The sequence below is a fragment of the Dermacentor silvarum genome, chromosome 10 (genome assembly GCF_013339745.2).
Source record: "Dermacentor silvarum isolate Dsil-2018 chromosome 10, BIME_Dsil_1.4, whole genome shotgun sequence".
In the NCBI taxonomy this organism is placed as follows: Eukaryota; Metazoa; Arthropoda; class Arachnida; order Ixodida; family Ixodidae; genus Dermacentor; species Dermacentor silvarum.
Genome location: NC_051163.1, coordinates 2,448,630 through 2,467,318, shown reverse-complemented (window position 1 = coordinate 2,467,318; position 18,689 = coordinate 2,448,630). Strand labels below are relative to the sequence as shown.

General features: G+C 46.9%; 1 protein-coding gene across 2 annotated transcripts in view; it reads right to left on the bottom strand.

The window, feature by feature from the left end:
• The window catches only part of LOC119466402 (probable ATP-dependent RNA helicase DDX43), a 176,023-nt gene that overhangs the window by 156,461 nt on the left and 873 nt on the right, over nt 1-18,689 (bottom strand). The window lies entirely within an intron of this gene.

The window sequence follows — 18,689 nt, the reverse complement described above, 5'->3', positions numbered from 1 at the left end:
GATTTGTGTGTCTTACAATCAGCTTCTATTTTGGTTACTACAGATTTTGCAATCCAGATTTTATCATGACTTCATGTCTGGGAGGGCTGCTGTCTGCACTTTGTTCATGGGCCATACAGACCAAAAATCTCAGCTATTAATCACGTCTGTAATCTGGCGTCCTAGCACTGCAAATCCTGATGACAAGCATTGCAAGGGCTTTTTCTGCATGCTTCGTTATGCGGAAGATTGCCAAAAAAAAAAAAAAAAAACATTTGGTCAGCTCGTGGGACAATAGGAAACACGACGTCATTAGAAAGGGCGCGAAGGTAACATCCGACACACACGAGAACGGAAGCAGGCCATCGACAAGCAGGGGCACTTTCCGGCTTTGTCGTCCGCTTACCTCGACCTTTGTGTGGATAGCATCTGCTCATCTTCCTTCAGCTTTTAATGCATTTTTGGCGATGAGGGAGAAAAGTGTGTGTGTGTGTGTGTGTGTTAGTGTGGGAGAAAAGGGCATCCCTGGCCGCCGTTACCATAACCGCATTGCACGTGGTGAACATTTGAACTATTCCACAGCAGGCAGAGCTATCATCAGTCGGCGTTCCTGGTAGTGATTGCCCTCATATGTACTAGCTGAGATCAACGTTGCTTAGCTCCAGCGATTGCAGGAGCTGGCACTCTTGCACGAAAACATGGCCGATGGCCTAGGAACATATGCTTGCCACCCTAATCCTGATTCATGTTCATGCAGTTTGCAAACAGCATGGAAAAAAATGCGGTGTCCCTTACATAAACGACATCTGTTTTGGGATGCATGAGGCTAATAAAGCTCAAGTTGGCTACACGTAAAGCCTTTCCGTCGCACATCTATATAAAAAGCACCCTTTTTGGCGCACTGCAAGGCACGTAAAAGGGGCTCTGCGTATTGTTAGCACAGGAGTATCAAAAACAAGCTTGCTGGCAGGCTCCTGAACGTATGGAAATAGGCATCAGGTCAGGCGGCACATGCGGTCGAAACAAAACTGGTGTCAGTGGTGCACACAACCGCAATTTCTGTGCACATAGTCCAGGGTAGCTTACAAAAGCACTGCAACTTCTTCGAGCAGTTGGGCTTTGCCACCTGGCTGTTCTACGCAACCTAGCAGTGCCGGTGTGCAGGGCAGTGACAAACTTTCAGGAGGAAGCCACTCCCCCAAACAAACTTTCCTTTATTTTCTTTTTACTTAGTTGCTCTGCTGTAAATATTTCATTTTTACTCAACACTCTCAACTAACCTTTACGCCTACTTTTTTACCGCCACCCCTCCTCCACTGCTGACCGCTGTTCAGGCGTCAGCAGACTGCGCTAGACAGTTACTGCGTTCAGTAGCAATTTCCTTTCCATTATTTATCTATCTGTTTATAGGACAAAGCTATATTTACCATTTCGAGCCTAGAACCTTCGTTTAGCGGGCCCGTACTTTGCAGAGTGGTAAAAAAAGTAGACACTAGGAAGAAAAAGAAAAAAAAAAAACACCGCATATCCACGAAGTGATTGATGATGAGTGGGCGAAGCACCGGCCGGGGGATCATTCGGGCAAAACGCCGGAAGCATTCTCCGGAAGCCGGAAGCTGGCTTCCGGTTCCAGCTTCCGGAACCAGAAGCGGAACAGGAAGCCGGAACCGGAAGCCGGCTTCCAGTTCCGGCAGATGGAGCGGGGCGTACATAGGCTATACATATATATATAGACATATATATATATATATATATTGTGAGACGTCGGTCGATGCGATGCCTTCATTTCCGAGCAGCCGCCCGAGGCAGAGACGAAGCACCGAACGAGACAAGAGATGATGATGAGTCGTATGTACAAATGACGACAACGATATGCACAAATAGCGCTCACACAAGATGATGAGTTGTATGTACAGATGACGACGACGATGCCCAAAATGCGCTCACACTAACTTCACCCCCTTCAGGAAAGCGGTCAGCAAGACCGCAAGCTAGAAAGGGTAGGTACGGCGAATGTAGGGTTTCAGGAGAGATACGTGAACGATTTCCGTAGTGCGGCGGCGGCGGTCAGTAGCTGAGCTGACAGGAGTGACGCGGTAGTTAACGGCCGAATTTCTTTGCAAAACAGTGTAGGGGCAGAGATATCTGTGGAGAAACTTTTCACAGAGGCCCGGTTCGCGAACAGGTGTCCACAAAAGAACTTCGTCGCCTGGACAAAACGAAGCAATGCGACGCGTCGCATCATAGCGAATTTTCCTTTTGTCCTGAATGGTAGCGGTGTTGGCGCGGGCAATTTCACGGCAGCGGGCGATGCGAGCAGCAAATTCTTCAGGAAGAGACGCGGATGGAGCAGCAGGTGCTGAAAGGAGTGTAGTGTCCAAGACGAAAGACGGCACACGACCGTACATAAGGAAGAAGAGACTGTAATTGGTTGTACGTTGTACTTGGAAGATATCACATGCTTGTCGCTACTCCGGCAACTGGACCTAAGCACTACGCCAGAACCATCCGAAAAATTTCCCAAAGAGGCGATAGCAGCGCTGTTCAACCACATTACCCGGCGCAAAGAAACGCTTCGTTCGCCAGAATGTGCAGCACTAGCGATGGTTGGTGGATACCTGTCGAGAGCTGTTCAGCTGTTAATGAGCGGGTGTCTTGCAAAGAATGCCTCAGTTTGTTGACAAAGCCCAAGCCCTCGTCGCCGGCTTCAAGACAGAAGCCGTCTGCTGTATCGGTCAGGCGAACTCGTAGTTGTGCTGAACTCTTTGCACAACTAGGTTGAAGTAGTGCTCGCTAAGCCAAGAAATTTCAAGCAGCCGCTGAGGAAGACTGCCGTGAATGCTGCTCAAGTGATGCGAGAGCGTGAACTATTGAACTGTTCAGTGTCTGAGCATCACGAGAAGCTGTTTGAGATCATGGTGACAAAGTTCTTCCGCCCTCTATTCACTAATTTTGCGCTGAAGATAACGGACAAGAACGACATTGCAAAAGTTCACAGAAGCCCCTGTCACGAAAGCTCCACAAACTTTAAATCTAAATGATGGCAATAAAAGTGTTTGTTGTGCAGTTATTAGAGCCGACATTGTTTTTTTTTTTCCACACTGACATACAAAACATATGCAATAATAAGCAGAAGGAAAATGAAGCTTCATAGTAGTACAGATGAGAGCTGTAGTTTTCCTTTTATCGTTTTCTTTTGGAAGAAGCAATGCGCGGCGGCCAGTACGCTTTTGTGTCAGCGTTAAACGTCCGCAGATGTTGCAACACAATAGAATTGGCACCGGTAAAAAAAATAGCATGATATATAGTGATGCTACAGCGCACGCCACCATAGAGCGTCCTGTATTTCTAGTCTGGGGTAGCACCGCCAACTGGTGGTGAGTGACGGCATTAGGCTCCCTGCGTTCTCGGCGCCGATGGGCAGGCATGAAGTATATAGGAGGCTATGGCTTGTCGTACCGCATGCGAGCGACGAGACGAGCGACGACTTTGAGCGATGTCTCCCCGGTGTTGCCGGTATGAGGGCAGCAAATACTCGCCGAAACTGGCATGACGTGTGCTTTATTAATTTAAGTTGATGTGTTTTAGTGTAAAGAGCAGCATAAATATTTCTAAAGGTCTTGCACTACGTTATTATCCTTGCACGTATCAAAATCTAGTTGTTTGCTCATTCTGTGCGACAATTGGTAGTACTTGACTGATGTATATCTAGTTCTGGCTTCGCGCTATTGGGTAGTCGCTCACAGCACTTCTGGGCGACGAGCGACAAATTCTAGATTTACAGAACCGAGCAATTGAGCGACAAGAACAAGCGATCCGTACGCGCGATGGCCCGTTTCGTCACTCGAAGCAGTCGCTCGTCGCCGTCGTGCACAAAATCGCTCTCATGCGGTTTGGGCTTTATGCAAGAATTATTGGTCATTTCCTGGTGTGAATTTTCGGCAGTGGCGTAATCATGCTGCTGCCGAAGATTTACACCAGCAGCGAAGTTGAATACACTTGGTTACTGCAATATTAGCTGTTCTTGTCTGTTTGAGCTCTGTGCCACCAGGTAGCAGCATCATACAGGCCGCTCACGTTTACGGTTATGCCCAAACGCCCCAACGCCCGCGTTTACCCGATTACCGGACAAGCTAAAGCTCTCTAATAGGCAGGTGTTCAAAAGTTTACGTGCCTTCTCGCCTCTGTAAAACGTGCGCGACGGCGTTTCACGACTGACGATGCTGTTATAACAGCAATGTCTGGGCATTTCCTTCCGCCGCGACGAACGCGTCAATACCGAGCGATGACCGCGGGAAGCCTCATGTAAGACGCACCACCTACAGGAACGCTGACGGGGATAGTGTTTCAGACAGACCACGCGTGAAGATCACCGAAAGGGGTTAAACAAACGCTGCAAGGGACCGACACCTCTGGAAACACTGACAGCTGTGGGCCGACCTTGCCCGCGGGTGGGTGTTATGACGTCAAATTTGAGCTTCTGCCGGCGGCCACTCGGAGGCAAGGTGCAACAGAAATTCGCAAAAAAGAGATGTTTCTTGTTCTTTTTTTCAACGCAGCTTGTTGTATTCGTCATTTTCAATAGTTAAACTTTTGTTCCGATGCAAATAACCACCCAGCAACTTTTGTGTCCGTATCCCTTTAAGATAACATAATGTGACAAGTTTTTGCAGTAATAGATTTACTAGCTCGGGGCGGCTATCCTATAAAATGTTGATATAAATTGATGATTATGTTCTTAAAGGTCTCTAACATGTCGCTAATCTTTGCTATTTTTGCAATTTGGCACTTTTGGGATGTAACAAAATAAATGCATGGGGTAGCTGCATACTTTCTTTGTAGTTTGCGAGAATTCTTTTTGAAGATCTGTCAAATATTTTTCAGATTCATCGCCTTAGTATAGTCCTTTAATAGCTTTTTCTGGTCACGAAACTCCCGCCTCAGTTTAATATAGAGCCAGCACCTGCCGTTACGGGGCCATAATAAAAGAAAGGCCACCTAGCCGAGCGGCCGCCACAGGCGGCGGCAGTATTTTTTCTTTACTGGTCACGTTGCAGCCAAAAGCCCCACTACTTTTCGATTTTAGTTACATTCTATTTTGTCGTAGCAGTTACAGTATCCAAACTTGAACATCTGAGAGTGTTTTCTAACCGAAATCAAGGTGCGTACAAAATGTAAACAATCTCAAAATCAGCTGGTGGCTCCGTGTGTCAGAAGACGAAGTGCATAGAATTCTGAGAAATCTGTCGTTAGTTGGCCCAACCAGCTTCGATTAAAAACCTTCAAGCGACTTTTATGCACTGTACAAAGAATAAGACATTAGCAGCGTGGTGTTGCCAGTAAACGACAACCTGAGTTCAAGCTCGTGTGCTGTTACCGAATTCCGATTGCAGTCGAGCCGTTGAGGCGATGGTGACCGATTCTAATCGCATGTAACATAAAATGTTCTAGGATGTCAGAATTAGTTTGCAACAGGTACATCGGCAGATCGTAGCCGTGAATGAAACGCTTGCTTGAAGGAAACTATTGTAATTTTCATGTATCGCAAGCTTTGCAAGTTTTCGTGCGCATTATTCCAAGTGTGCAACAAAGTTTTCAAACGCGATTTTCGTTGTCAATATACCCTATAAAAACACAACCGGATTAATATGCACGACTGACTCAGCCCTGTACTTATTAATCTCTAAATCGCACGAGCAGAGTGACGAGGATTGACGGTCTGTTGCACTCAGTACAATACCTACTTGGCGAACTGCGACGCATAATAGTATTTGAATTGCGATCTTTCTTTGAAGCAAATGTAGCCGTTCTAACTCGCGAAAATGATTATGAGAAATAACATTTAATTTTCGCTTTCACTCAGCACTGCTGTAGTGTAGAGCTCAAAAACGATATGAAATTTGTATTGACACAGAAAACTGACATCTTGTTTTTTCCTGTTGCACTACGTTCCTAATGTCCCATTTATCACGGCTGGAAGCCTACTTTGCTTCAGGAAACAAAATTCTGTGGCATGGCCCTTTTGTAAGCTGCAAGCTGCAAGCTGTAAGCTTTGAGGTAGCAACCTTAAGCAAATGTTAGAATTGTCAATAGCTATTGCTATCAGCATGTGAAATGCATAGGCAAGAACTCAAACTAAGTGGTTATGCAAATAATTTGCAGTCTATAAATATCAACACACAGACAGTGCAATCATGGTTACGGGACATAAATATTTTATTGTTTAAACCAGAACAAAGTTTTTATATGTGCTTATGTTCTCATGGAGGTACTAATAGGCACGGATTTTGTTTGCAATATACAAATGAAACAAATCTTGTAAACAGAACAGACTACTGAGAATCACACACGCACACACATGCACGCACGTGCACAAACACACACACACACACACACACAAACCCAAATAAGTACGCGTCCAAACTTTCAGCCCATGCCGGCCGCATCTGCACTCTCTCCGTGTTTAACACGGAGAAAGATGGCCTCTCAGCTGCAGTGGCGGCGCAGCGCAGAGGCTTCATGCGACATATCAAGCTCTCCTAGAGTGACGGCAAAGTTTCGTGACCAGAAAAAAATTTAGGGACTATGGCTAAAGCTAAAAAAAATCTCCAGATGACGGGGTCAGTCAGAGGCAGTTGCTCAAAAACCAAAGTATGCCAATTTTTCAGAAGCACACTGTGGGTAACGAATTTAACTTCCTGTGGGCCGATAGTACTAGAGGTGTAGATTTACCGAAAAAAATTTGGCCAAGTACAATGAGTTAATGTTAGAGTGAATCTGTAATCTTTGAATCTGTAAAATCTGCAAGTAGTTAAAATGCTCTTTTCCACCTTTAGTGAAATACAAATGTTTTTCAAGAAATTTGTGCTAAGTTTTGCAAAACAAAGGTTGATTCCATTCTACAAAGTCATTTTTCAACCTCATAAAAATTTCGCTGTAAACTATATAAACAGCCTGCACTCCCCTTAGTCTGTCCTCATCTGAACACACCCCACTAAGCTACCATGGCAGGTGCTGTACATACCTCTCAACAAACTTGATGCACCCTACCCCAAGCAAAATCAAATAATTGTTTCCCTCCCCCCCTATAGTCCATTTCATACTTGACAATTAACGCTATAGAGTATGGGGTCTCAAACGTGCTCCTGGGACAAAGGAACGACAACACAGTAGCGCAAACAATCAGCAAGGTATTTATTGTACGTTTCCTACACCAATGCCAGTGGGAGCTGACGAATCGAAGTTCAACTCATCGCGACAGGATAGCGAAATGTTTGCCCCATGCTGGATATCAACACCTAATCGTTCACATGTACAGTCACACGAACGGTGTCACGCTCAAACGATCGAGTTCATCCAGCTCACTGCCACGTCGTTAAGGAAGTGTTGGACATCTATCACCGCGTCATCGTTGCTGAAGCGTCTTTCGGCCAAATGTTTTTTTAACTTAGGAAACAAGTGGTAGTCACTAGGTGCCAAGTCCAGACTACAGGGTGGGTGAGTGACGATGTCCCATCCAAAATGTTGCAGGAGAGCGACGGTTTGATGGGAAACGTATGGATGAGTACTGTTGTGGAGATGGCTTACGCCATAGCTCAACATTACGCCCTAGGTCAACATTCTTCTACAATTCTGAATCGCCCGTCTGAGTGTTTTACAATAAGTGGCAGGGTTTACTGTGGCTTCAGGAGCCATGAAGCCGACCAACAATAGCGCATTTCGATCCCAAAACACAGTTGCCATGACTTTGCCGAAAGACTGTTTCTTTGAATTTTTGCAGCATGGGCGAAGAGAATTGCCGCCGCTAACATGATTGCTGTTTGGTCTTGGGTACGAAGTGGAACCCCCAGGCTTTGTAACCCGTAACAATCAAATCCAAAAAGTTGTCCTTTCCATCTGCATAGCACCGAAGAAACTTGCGGAAGAGTCGACACGTTGCCGTTGGTGGTATGCTGTGAGCATTCGCGGGACCCACCTTGCACCACTTTCCGATATCCAACTTTTCAGTCAAAATTTTTTTTATATGAATGGGGCTTTGAGAAACTTGGAGACCAAAAATCTAGACACCTTCGAAAGTGATGCTCTGATCTTGACGAATAAACTGTTTGGACTTGATGACTGTCTTGTTATAAATACTTTCGTCATCATGAATTTCAGTGCGACCAGCTGTAGCCGCCCGACACCAGTTGTGGACGTTTTTGGTGTCTACGTATGACTCTCCATACACTTCTGTCAAGTGGCGATGAATTTAGAAAGGTTGAACACCTTTCACGCTCAAAAACCAAATAACTGTGCGAACCTCGCAGCTGGTGGTAGTGAGGAGCTCCATTACAAACAGCTGCTCAGCCAAAACTGAGCAGGCTGAACTATGACTTGTTTGGGAGAGAGGGAAGCAACGAACCCAGCAGTGTGGCCCATCAGCAGTTTCCCTGCAGCCCCATTGCTTTGGAGACGGTACTTTTGGGTTTACCCTCGTAAATGTCAGAAAAGACATTGTACAGCGTGCAGACACCAGAGACAACACTGTGTTGCCTGGTTCTCTTGTGTCTGCACACCATACCTCATTTTACTATGTATCTATATTAACTAGCTCAACTTCCTGTAGTTCTAAGCCAGCAAAGACCATGCGGGAATGGACAGCTTGGGCCATTGGGTGTGAGCATTCACGCCCACTTCGGGTCTCTGGATATTGTGGTACAGGCCAACTGGGATCACTGGGTGCTAGTGCATCATTCTTTAAAAGAAAAAAAAGAGGGGATCTCGGCCACTCCACGTGCCTCGTAAAGCTTTTTAACTACTTAACCGCCAATAACGAGATCATCACAATGAGCGTTTTCTGGTGCTTAGGACGAGGTAATTTCGCATGTGTTCAGTTTTGAAAAGAAAATAATACACAATAACTTTCGCCAATTGTCTTGGCACTCCTAAAGATTTTTTCAGAATTTGTCACAGCACTTAAGGGCTTAACTCTCTGCGGTTATGTATTAGGCCCCTTGTAGTGCAAGGACCTTATGAGTGTTGTTTATGTGTGTGAACTCTTGAGGCTTGTAAATGAAGAAAGAAGAAATAGAAGAAGGTGAGCCAGGGGCAGCTTGCGTGCATGGCAGTGTTCAGGAAAACAACAGCAAAGGAAGAAGAAGAGAGGCGGGTGCCGAACTTGTTTTGTTTCAGTCCTATCATTTTAGATAAATTTTGGTTTACATCCGTTTGCGCGTCTCTGACGTTCATTACCGCTTGACTGCACACAGACATACGTGCCGAACAACTATTCCATCACACCCCTTCCTACACACGAAAATATTCGTTGCGATCAGATGTCGGGTAGCGCCTGACCCGTGCGCGGGCTCATGTTCGCCAGTTATTTGGGTTGGTAGCGCAAGCTTTCAGGGAACTTTTTCAAGTAATAGGTGCACTTTGCAATGTCGCCAGACAAAGGCAGCACTTTTTTTTTTTTCTTTTTTATGTTTGAAGGGATTTTGGCATGATTTGTGGCGCGAGCTGCTTACAGTATGGTGGGGATTTCTGTTGTTCGAAACGTGTGGCATTAAAGTTTTTTCGAGCGTTAAAGAAGCCAACGAATACACGCAAAGTAGCTCGAGCGGCCAGTCGCGCCGCAATTTTGCGTGTATTCGTGGGTTTTCATGCTCGCAAAAGCACTTTTATGCCACACGTTTACAGCCACAGAAAGCTGTATCGGGAGTTTTTCATGTTGCTCTACAATTTTTTCACTGACACTTTTTATCTAATTATAATGTTTGAGAAGTTGATTAATTAATACTAATTATCTAATTAGGCACAATGCAAAAAATAGTCTCCAAGCAATGGCAAACAACATTACCTTGGTTCTGTCCAGCTACGTGGCATTTGCATATTTTTATATCTTGATGCATGATAGTTGGGACACCCTGTATATATATCATGTACTCGTGACGCCTGCGGCAGAAAGGATGTTCCATATCCGACGCCAAGGTTTGCGAGTGGTGGCATCTGGCTAACAATCCCAGGGTTATTTCTAGTAGTATAAATACCCCAGAAAGTGGATGGGAAAACGGCACCGCGGTAGCTCAATTGGTAAGAGCATCGCATGTGTAATGCGAAGACGTGGGATCGTTCCCCACCTACGGCAAGTTTTTTTTTTTCATCCAATTTCATCCAGTTACGCACGCACAGCACACGCTAGGGCGTGTGTGTGTAGGTTCTACACCACACAAACTCTTAGCACTCCTCGGACAAGAATGCTTTAACAACGAGGTTGCACGTTTTTGCATTGCCGAAACAACACTTTGCGTAACTTCTGACAAACGCTTTTCTCTGCTAAGACTTGCAGTCACTTCACATCAAATTATGCTATCATCCTTATGCTATGTTTAAAAATTATATTAAAAAAACTAAAATTTCGCTTACGAATTGATGAATCTATATAATTCATGTCAATGACCTAGCTGGTACATGACCTGGAAAAGCAAACAGCACTTTCGGTGTTGTGGGCATACTATATTATTCTATAGATAAAAATATAGGAACGAAGCTTTGCGCTAGAACTTCGATAGTATCATATTGATGCAAGTTTCACTCACTTTCGGTGACCTGCTGTCAACTTGTTTAAAGAGATGTTTGGAAGTAACCTGCAATCATGGTATTGTAGTCATCGTGCGACACATTGTTATTTGATCACACTCGGGAATTGATGAGGCAGACAGTCCGAAGCAGGGCTGCTTCCTGTTTAGAAGCCTTTGAGAAAATTACGGCATCCGTAGTTTGCAGTAAAATAAGGGCCAGTACCTCCGAGAGATTTGAAAGTGTCGTATCTCCCGACACCGTCTATTCTGAAAATTGCCTAGACATTTAGTTAGGATGGGCTCTCTGCAGCAAGCAGCACGTGTTACGACTGGGTAGGTGAGCTTGAGCTAGGCAACTGGCCGCGGCTGTTGAGTGATCGGGCAGTGAGGAGACGATCTCCCTATGTCCATAATTATATGCAAACTTTGTTCTTGACGACTTTTACACACACCCCCCTACTCCTCATATCAATCACGCCCACTTCCTTCTTAAAATTCTTGTCCATTAGTCACTGTTGCACTCGGCGGCCCCTAACATTCCTATATTTCTGTTTCTGCGTGGACTTAAGAGGCCATTCACCTACCTGCCCTCCCACCTGTTGTGACGGTTTCTTAGCTTCCCTCTGGCCCTGCACCCCCGTCTTTAATACATTTTGACATGCGCAAACCAGCGTTCTGTGGGTATTTCTTTCTGTCTTAGCCTAACAGAAAGCTCTTCTCAAGTTTATTAACATAATGAAAGTCGAAGAGATGGGAAAGAGAAGAGAAAAAAAGGAGGAGGGGGGTGCTTGTTATGCGTTTTCTAGACAAGCAAGTCGCAATATTTTCAGAATGTTTTTCTTCCACGCAGCGTGGCAGACCATTCGGTCAAGTACCAGGAATGAGAAGTTCCTTGACGACACGAAGGCCTGGAGGATGGCAAAAATGCCTCCCAGTGTTATGCACGCGCGCGTCCCATCTTTACCTGTGTGTGGAAGTTTTTAGCGCTTATCACCCCTCAACAGTTATGGTTAACACAATCCAGAATGAGGTAGAGGCACGCCATGAGTGGCCACAATGTTCTGTGCATGGGATAGGGGATCGCCCCCATGAAAACCCCCCTCCCCCCTTTGGACCGCCACTGGCCCTCACCTTGTCTTCATATTCAAGATAACCCTTTCATCCGTGTTGCTCTTTCGGAGCAGACCTCAAACTGAGTGGGTTCGTCAGAAAATTTCGAGGGGGGGAGGGTTCGACTCCCAAAATCCCCCCCCCCCCCCTGGCTATGCCAATGGCTGCTACTACTGCCTACGCTAACTGCCTTCATGAATTTGGCTTCGAATCATTGGTTTTCCTTCCAACTAGATGTACTTTAGGGGCTTCCGCCACCTTATTAATAGATTACACATTTTCCAACCTTATGTGTCCTCCAGTTTGCGGTGTACTTGAAAACATCACTGACCACTTTCATGTCTTTTTTAAACTTCCTTGTCAATTATATAAACCTTGTCATTAATATTACAAAGGTGTGATTAATAAAGATGACTTGATCACTCCCGTTGGTGAGCTAAATTGGTGTTCTGTGATTTCACAGTCAAACGCAGAATCTGCTTTTAATAAACTTTCGGAGATAAAAAAAATGTATCAAATTCTACCACCTTTGTAAAATGCAGAAGACATGTCCCAGCATTACATAATCCTTGGTTAACCAAGGGTCTACTAACTCATCATCACCATCAGCCTATATTTATGTCCACTGCAGGACGAAGGCCTCTCCCTGCTCCAATTACCCCTGTTTTGCACTAGCTGATTCCAACTTCTAACTAGCTTATGTGAAAAAAAATTACCGTTACCGAAAAGTTAAACAACGCCCTTTTAACATTCGACTCAAAACTCGTTATTAAATCTATTGTAACATGCTAAACAGGCTGCTCAAGGTTGCCCCAAAAGAAATTATTACGAATTCAGAATAGCCGAACCCGGCACCGATTCAAAACAACAGTGGAAAATAATAAATTCCTTCTTGAACCGATCCAGTTGGGATGAACAAATATGAAAGCTTCAATCATCAGACGCCACGTATAAGAAACCAGTAGACATCGTCAGCGCATTTAATGAGCCTTTCTGTGACCCTACTTTCAATCATACAAATGATACTCAACTATCTCTTCAGCGTTGCTTACAATCATTGTACTTATTTCCAACTGGTCCAGATGAAATAATCAATGCCATACATCATTTAAAGGTTACAGGAGCAAGTCTGGATCAAATCAGTTAAATTAATATTGTTACGAGGCATTGCGTATGAGCCTGCCATTAAAGGACCGCTGTGCTACGCGAAGAGGAAGAAGACGGGCATGCCTCGTGAGATGCTGTCAGCCATTCTCTGGTAGCAGCAGCCTATAAATATTGTTTCTCCCGTGTACTTGTGAATCCCCGTGACAATTTGGTGGAGGTGCGGGGTACCAGAAGAAGTGCTGTACAACGGAGCTCCGCAGTGGTCGTCGAGTCGGAGTCATCATTATGAGACGAGACCACGACCACGCCGCCTGCGCTGGCCAGTGCGATACCTGCACCAGTGCATTTCACAACATCAACGATCGTCGTTACGCATCTTAAAGACCCGGGAACGTTCTGCAGTACGGATGAAGTTGACGTCGAAGATTGGATTGCCAATTATGAACGCATCAGTGAGGTCAATCGTTGGGACCCGACGATGATGCTGACGAACGTGCTGTTTTACCTCAAAGGAACGGCAAAGGTGTGGTTCGATAACCATGAGGCAGAGATTGGAAGTTGGGACACTTTCAAAACAAAACTTAGTGCCCTGTTTCGGACGCCCATGGGTCGAAAGGCGGCCGCAACACAAGAGCTATCCATCCGCGGTCAGACGTTCACTGAACCATACATATCCTACATTCAGGACGTCTTGGCTCTTTGCCGTAAAGTGGACATGGACATGACGGAGTCAGACAAGGTTGGTCACGTACTAAAGGGAATCGCAGACGATGCGTTCAATCTATTACTGTGCTAAAATTGTGCGACCATCGACGCAATTATTGAAGAATGCCGGTGTTTTGAGCAGGGCAAAATTCGGCCTACTGCGAAGTCATTTGCTCGGCTACCGAACACAGCCCCGACGTCATCATGCGAAGACGGGCCTCTCGTCTGCAGTCATCGCCGCCATCGGAAATTACATGAACCGTTCATCGGGAAATCGAAGCAATTGCTCCTGCTCTCCCCAACAACGGCCACGGCGATTTTCACGTGTTGGCCGTTTCCCTGGTCCAGTCCACTGTGTGGGAGGAACTCGGCAACTTGGGTTTCGCCGTCTGCACCGTTGCTCAGTCTCGGACAACTGAGTTTCGCCCTAGGTCGCCGCCTCGCCAGAGATCACCGCCCCAGGAACAACGGTTTTATCCGCACTCTCGCAATTCGGCGGAATGGCGGACGGCAGATGATCAGCCGATTTGCTTCCACTGCCGCCGTATCGGTCACGTCGCGCGCCATTGCAACAACCGTTGGGTGTCGCCGTTAACCTGGGATGACAGCTAGCTGCACTGACAACTACAGCCGTTTTCAGCCCGCTCAGCCATACCAACCATACAACACTGATAGCTACCGCCGTTTCCAGCCTTTTGAGCCGTACAACGTCGATGCCACCTCTGCACCGCACAGCCGTTCCCTGTCGCCCCAAGGTCATCAGTCCCGTTCGGCGTTAGCGCGTCGGCTGTCGTCTCCTTCGCCTCTACGACGACGTCAGACATCGCCGCACAACCTTCTCAACAGGGAAACTAAGGGATGCAGCTCTTAGAGATGACGCTGCATTTTCACTTCCACCTCAAATCCTCTCCTCGTATTGCCGACACGACGAAACTTGATTGATGTTGACACTGACGGCTTAACTGTTCCCGCAATCGTCGATACTGGTGCACAAATATCTGTGATGAGTAATCACCTTCGTCGCCGTCTCATGAAAGTACTTACCCCCGCCACTACTGGTATTATTTGCGTCGCTGATGGAAGAAGTCCCGCAGTCATCAGAATGTGCACAGCTCGCATCACCATCGCCGGTCACCATATATCTGTTTTGTTTACTGTTCTCGAGCAATGCCCCAATGACGTCATTCTCGGACTCGATTTCTTGTCGGCCCATGCTGCTCTCATTGACTGTGCAACTGGCGTCCTTCAACTTGAGTTTCCTCAACTGGCGAATGTTCCTGATTTACCAGACGGCGACTACATAGTGTCTCCACTAGTTGAAGTACTGTTGACCAGAAATATTGCTGTGCCGCACACCCTCGTGACTGTTGTCGACAGCCACGTCCAGCTCCCGCTTCTCAACTTCAGCAACTCGACCCAAGCTCTCCCGCAAGGCATCTCAGTGGCCAACGTGTCTGCGCTTGATGAATGCGACATTGCGGCACTAGACGCCAGACACTTGTTCGTCCTTTCTCACAAGCGGTCCGGCAAGTCCACTCCCCGACGAAATTACCACGATGATTGCCCCTGATCTTCCGACCTCTCAAGCCACGAAACTCCACCACCTCCTAATGACCTATAGGGATATCTTCGACTTCGATGACCGCCCTCAAGGTCAAGTCGTCGAATACATACCGGAGATGCTATTCCTATCAGACGGCGACCCTATCATGTGTCCCATTCCAAACGCCAGATCACACACCGAGAAGTCAATAAGATGCTCTCCCAAGACGTCCTAGAGGCTTCCTCAAGTCCGTGGGCGTAACCTGTCGTCTTGGTCAAAAAGAAGGATGGCAGCTGGAGATTTTGCGTCGACTACCGTGCCTTAAACAAAATAACGCACAAAGACGTATATCCGCTGCCACGGATCGATGACGCCCTGGACTGTCTTCACGGTGCGAAGTACTTCTCATCCATAGACCTGCGCTCGGGTTACTGGCAGATTTCTGTTGATGACTTGGATCGAGAAAAAACTGCCTTTATCACACCAGACGGCCTCTATCAGTTCAAAGTTAAGCCCTTTGGACTGTGCAACGCCCCCGCAACGTTCGAACGCATGATGGACTCTCTCCTTTGTGGCTACAAATAGTCTATCTGCCTCTCCTACCTAGACGACATCGTGTTTTCCCCAAGTTTGAAAGTCACCTTACTCGTTTGGCGACCATTCTAGCTGTCTTTTGTCGAGCAGGACTCCAGCTAAACTCCAAAAAGTGTAATTTCAGCAGACAACAAATCACAGTGCTTGGTCATCTTGTAAGTGCTACAGGTGTCCAACCTGACCCTGCCAAGATTAGCGCTGTCAAGAACTTCCCTGTGCCCTCGTCTACTAAAGCTGTTCGGAGTTTTGCTGGATTATGCTCGTACTTCCGTCATTTTATACACAATTTTGCCATCATAGCCCGACCCCTCACCGACCTTTTCAAGAAGGACCCTTCTCGTGGGGCCCCGACCAAGCAACCGCATTCTCGGCGCTGACCAACTTGCTCACTTCACCGCCTATCTTGGCTCACTTTGACCCATCCGCGCCTACTGAGATTCGCACAGATGCTAGTGGGCATGGAATCAGCGCCGTCCTCACTCAGCACCAGCATGGCCACACATGTGTTATTGCATACGCCAGCCGCCTGCTCTCCACATCAGAACGGAACTATTCGATCACAGAGCGCGAGTGCCTTGCATTGGTTTGGGCTGTCGCAAAATTTCGCCCCTATTTGTACGGCCGCACATTCTCGGTTCTTACCGACCACCACGCTCTTTGTTGGCTGTCCCCACTCAAGGACCCAACTGGTTGCCTTGGTCGCTGGGCTCTGAGACTACAGGACCTTTGAGGTAATTTATAAATCGGGCAGGCTACATCTCGATGCCGATTGTCTTTCGCGCCATCCGGTGGACCCTGCTAGCCTCGCTGACCATGAGCATGATTCCTGTGTGCTGGCCATCTCTGATTTACGCGACATTGGCACTGAACAGCGTCGGGATGCAGCCCTAAAGCTCACCATTCAGCGAGTCTCTTCTGCACGTTCCGACCCTGCTCTATGCCAGTATGTCCTACGCGATGACGCCCTTTACCGTCGTAACATGAAACCAGACGGTGCAGAATTCTTGCTAGTTATTCCCCGACACCTGTGCACCACCATTCTTCAACATCTGCATGATACTCCAACTGCCGGACACCTCGGCGATTCACGCACCTACGACCACGTGCGACAGCGGTTCTTTTGGCGTGGCTTGTATCGTTTGGTGCGCCGATACATTGCTGCCTGCGAGCGCTGTCAGCGCCGCAAACGTTCTGCTCTTCCTCAGGCTGGCCTGCTTCAACCTGTTGACATTCCACCGGAGCCCTTCTTCCGCATCGGCCTTGACTTGCTCGGACCTTTCCCTACGTCCGTATCCGGCAACACATGGATTGCCGTCGCAACTGACTACACCACCGCCATCACACGCGCCATGCCCAGTAGCTGCGCTACCGACGTTGCAGACTTTCTGCTCAATGACGTCATTCTTCGACACGGGGCTCCGCGTCAGCTTCTTACGGGTCGTGGCCACTGTTTCCTTGCAAAGGTCATAGACGAAATTCTGCGTAGCTGCTCTACTGAATATCGCCTTACGACAGCCTACCATCCACAGACCAACGATCTTACCGAGCGGCTCAACCGAACTCTCACGGATATGCTGTCCATGTACGTCTCTACTGATCACCACGATTGGGACGCCGCCCTACCCTACGTTACTTTTGCCTTCAATTCGTCCCACCACGACACTGCCGGCTATTCACCGTTCTTCCTCCTGTACGGCCGCAACCCTGCGTTGCCCTTCGAGATGCTGATCCATCCGTACCAACCGCATATGCTCAGGATGTCCTCTCTCAAGCCAGAATGGCTCGCCAGGTTGCTCACACTAGGCTATGTGCGTCGCAAGCGTCCCAAAAAGAGCGCTATGACAGCCGGCACCGCGAAGTACCCTCCTGAACCTCTGGTCCTACACTGGACGCCGTCTCGACGCCAAGGCCTGTGCAAGAAGCTCCTCCCTCACTACACAGGACCCTACAAGGTTCTCCGCAAGCTCAACAATGTTGACTACCTCATCACTCCGCTCCAACATCGCCCGTCTTCTTCTTTTACCTCTGCTGCTGCTGTTGTCCATGTGTCGCGGCTAAAACCCTACTACACCAGCAGTGCTGACTCATTTTAGAAGGCGCCATGACGGCGCTCAGTCCGCCGGGGGTGATGTTACGAGGCATTGCGTATGAGGCTGCCATTAAAGGACTACTGTGCTACGCAAAGAGGAAGACGGGACATGCCTCGTGAGATGCTGTCAGCCATTCTCTGGTAGCAGCAGCCTGTAAATATTCTCTCTCCTGTGTACTTGTGAATCCCCGTGACAATATTAAATTAGTAGCTGATCTTGGCGCCCGCCCATTATCTCATGTTACGAACTTGGTGTTCAAGACTGGAGTATTTCCAAGTCAACTAAAAAAAAGCAAAAAATTATTACAGTATTTAAAAAGCGGGACCACTACTGCATTTCCAATTATTGTGCTATTGTTATTCTTCCTTACTGTAGCAAAGTTATTGAAATATATATTGAAAAGCACTTAAACACTTCTCTAAATTTAAATTTCTTTCACCAAATCTATTTGGCTTCAGGGTAAGTTCTTCGACTGACTGTGCTATACTTTCTTTCACGGATGAAATAATAAGCGCTATAGATGCTCGTTTCTACGCAGGATCAATTTTTATAGATCTATCCAAAGCATCTGATTCCATAAACCACGTCATCTTACTTGCTAAACTAGTAAAATGGTAGTAATTAAGTTAGCAGAATGTTCAATTAACCCTAAGCTTAGTGTTTGTGCTCTATTCCTTGCTACCACAGCATAGAAATAGCAAAAATAGGTCGCATCCACAAATGTGGATGCCGTTACTGAAGGGGTTATGTAAGCACATATACCACTCACGAAAGAAATAGCCTGAAACTGAAACAATGAAGAGTGCTTTCTTTGAGCACTACCTCACAGTAGTGCTCAAGTACTGTTGAGAGCCTCAGGAATAAGTAAACTTTCTGAAATAACATGTGCTTGTTTACCTGAGTGCTTTGTAAGTGTGACATCTAAATGCATGAAATGGCTCTTGACTGGAAGGACCATAAATTGGTTAATCGCGCGTGACCGCAAAGGGGTCACTCTGCACT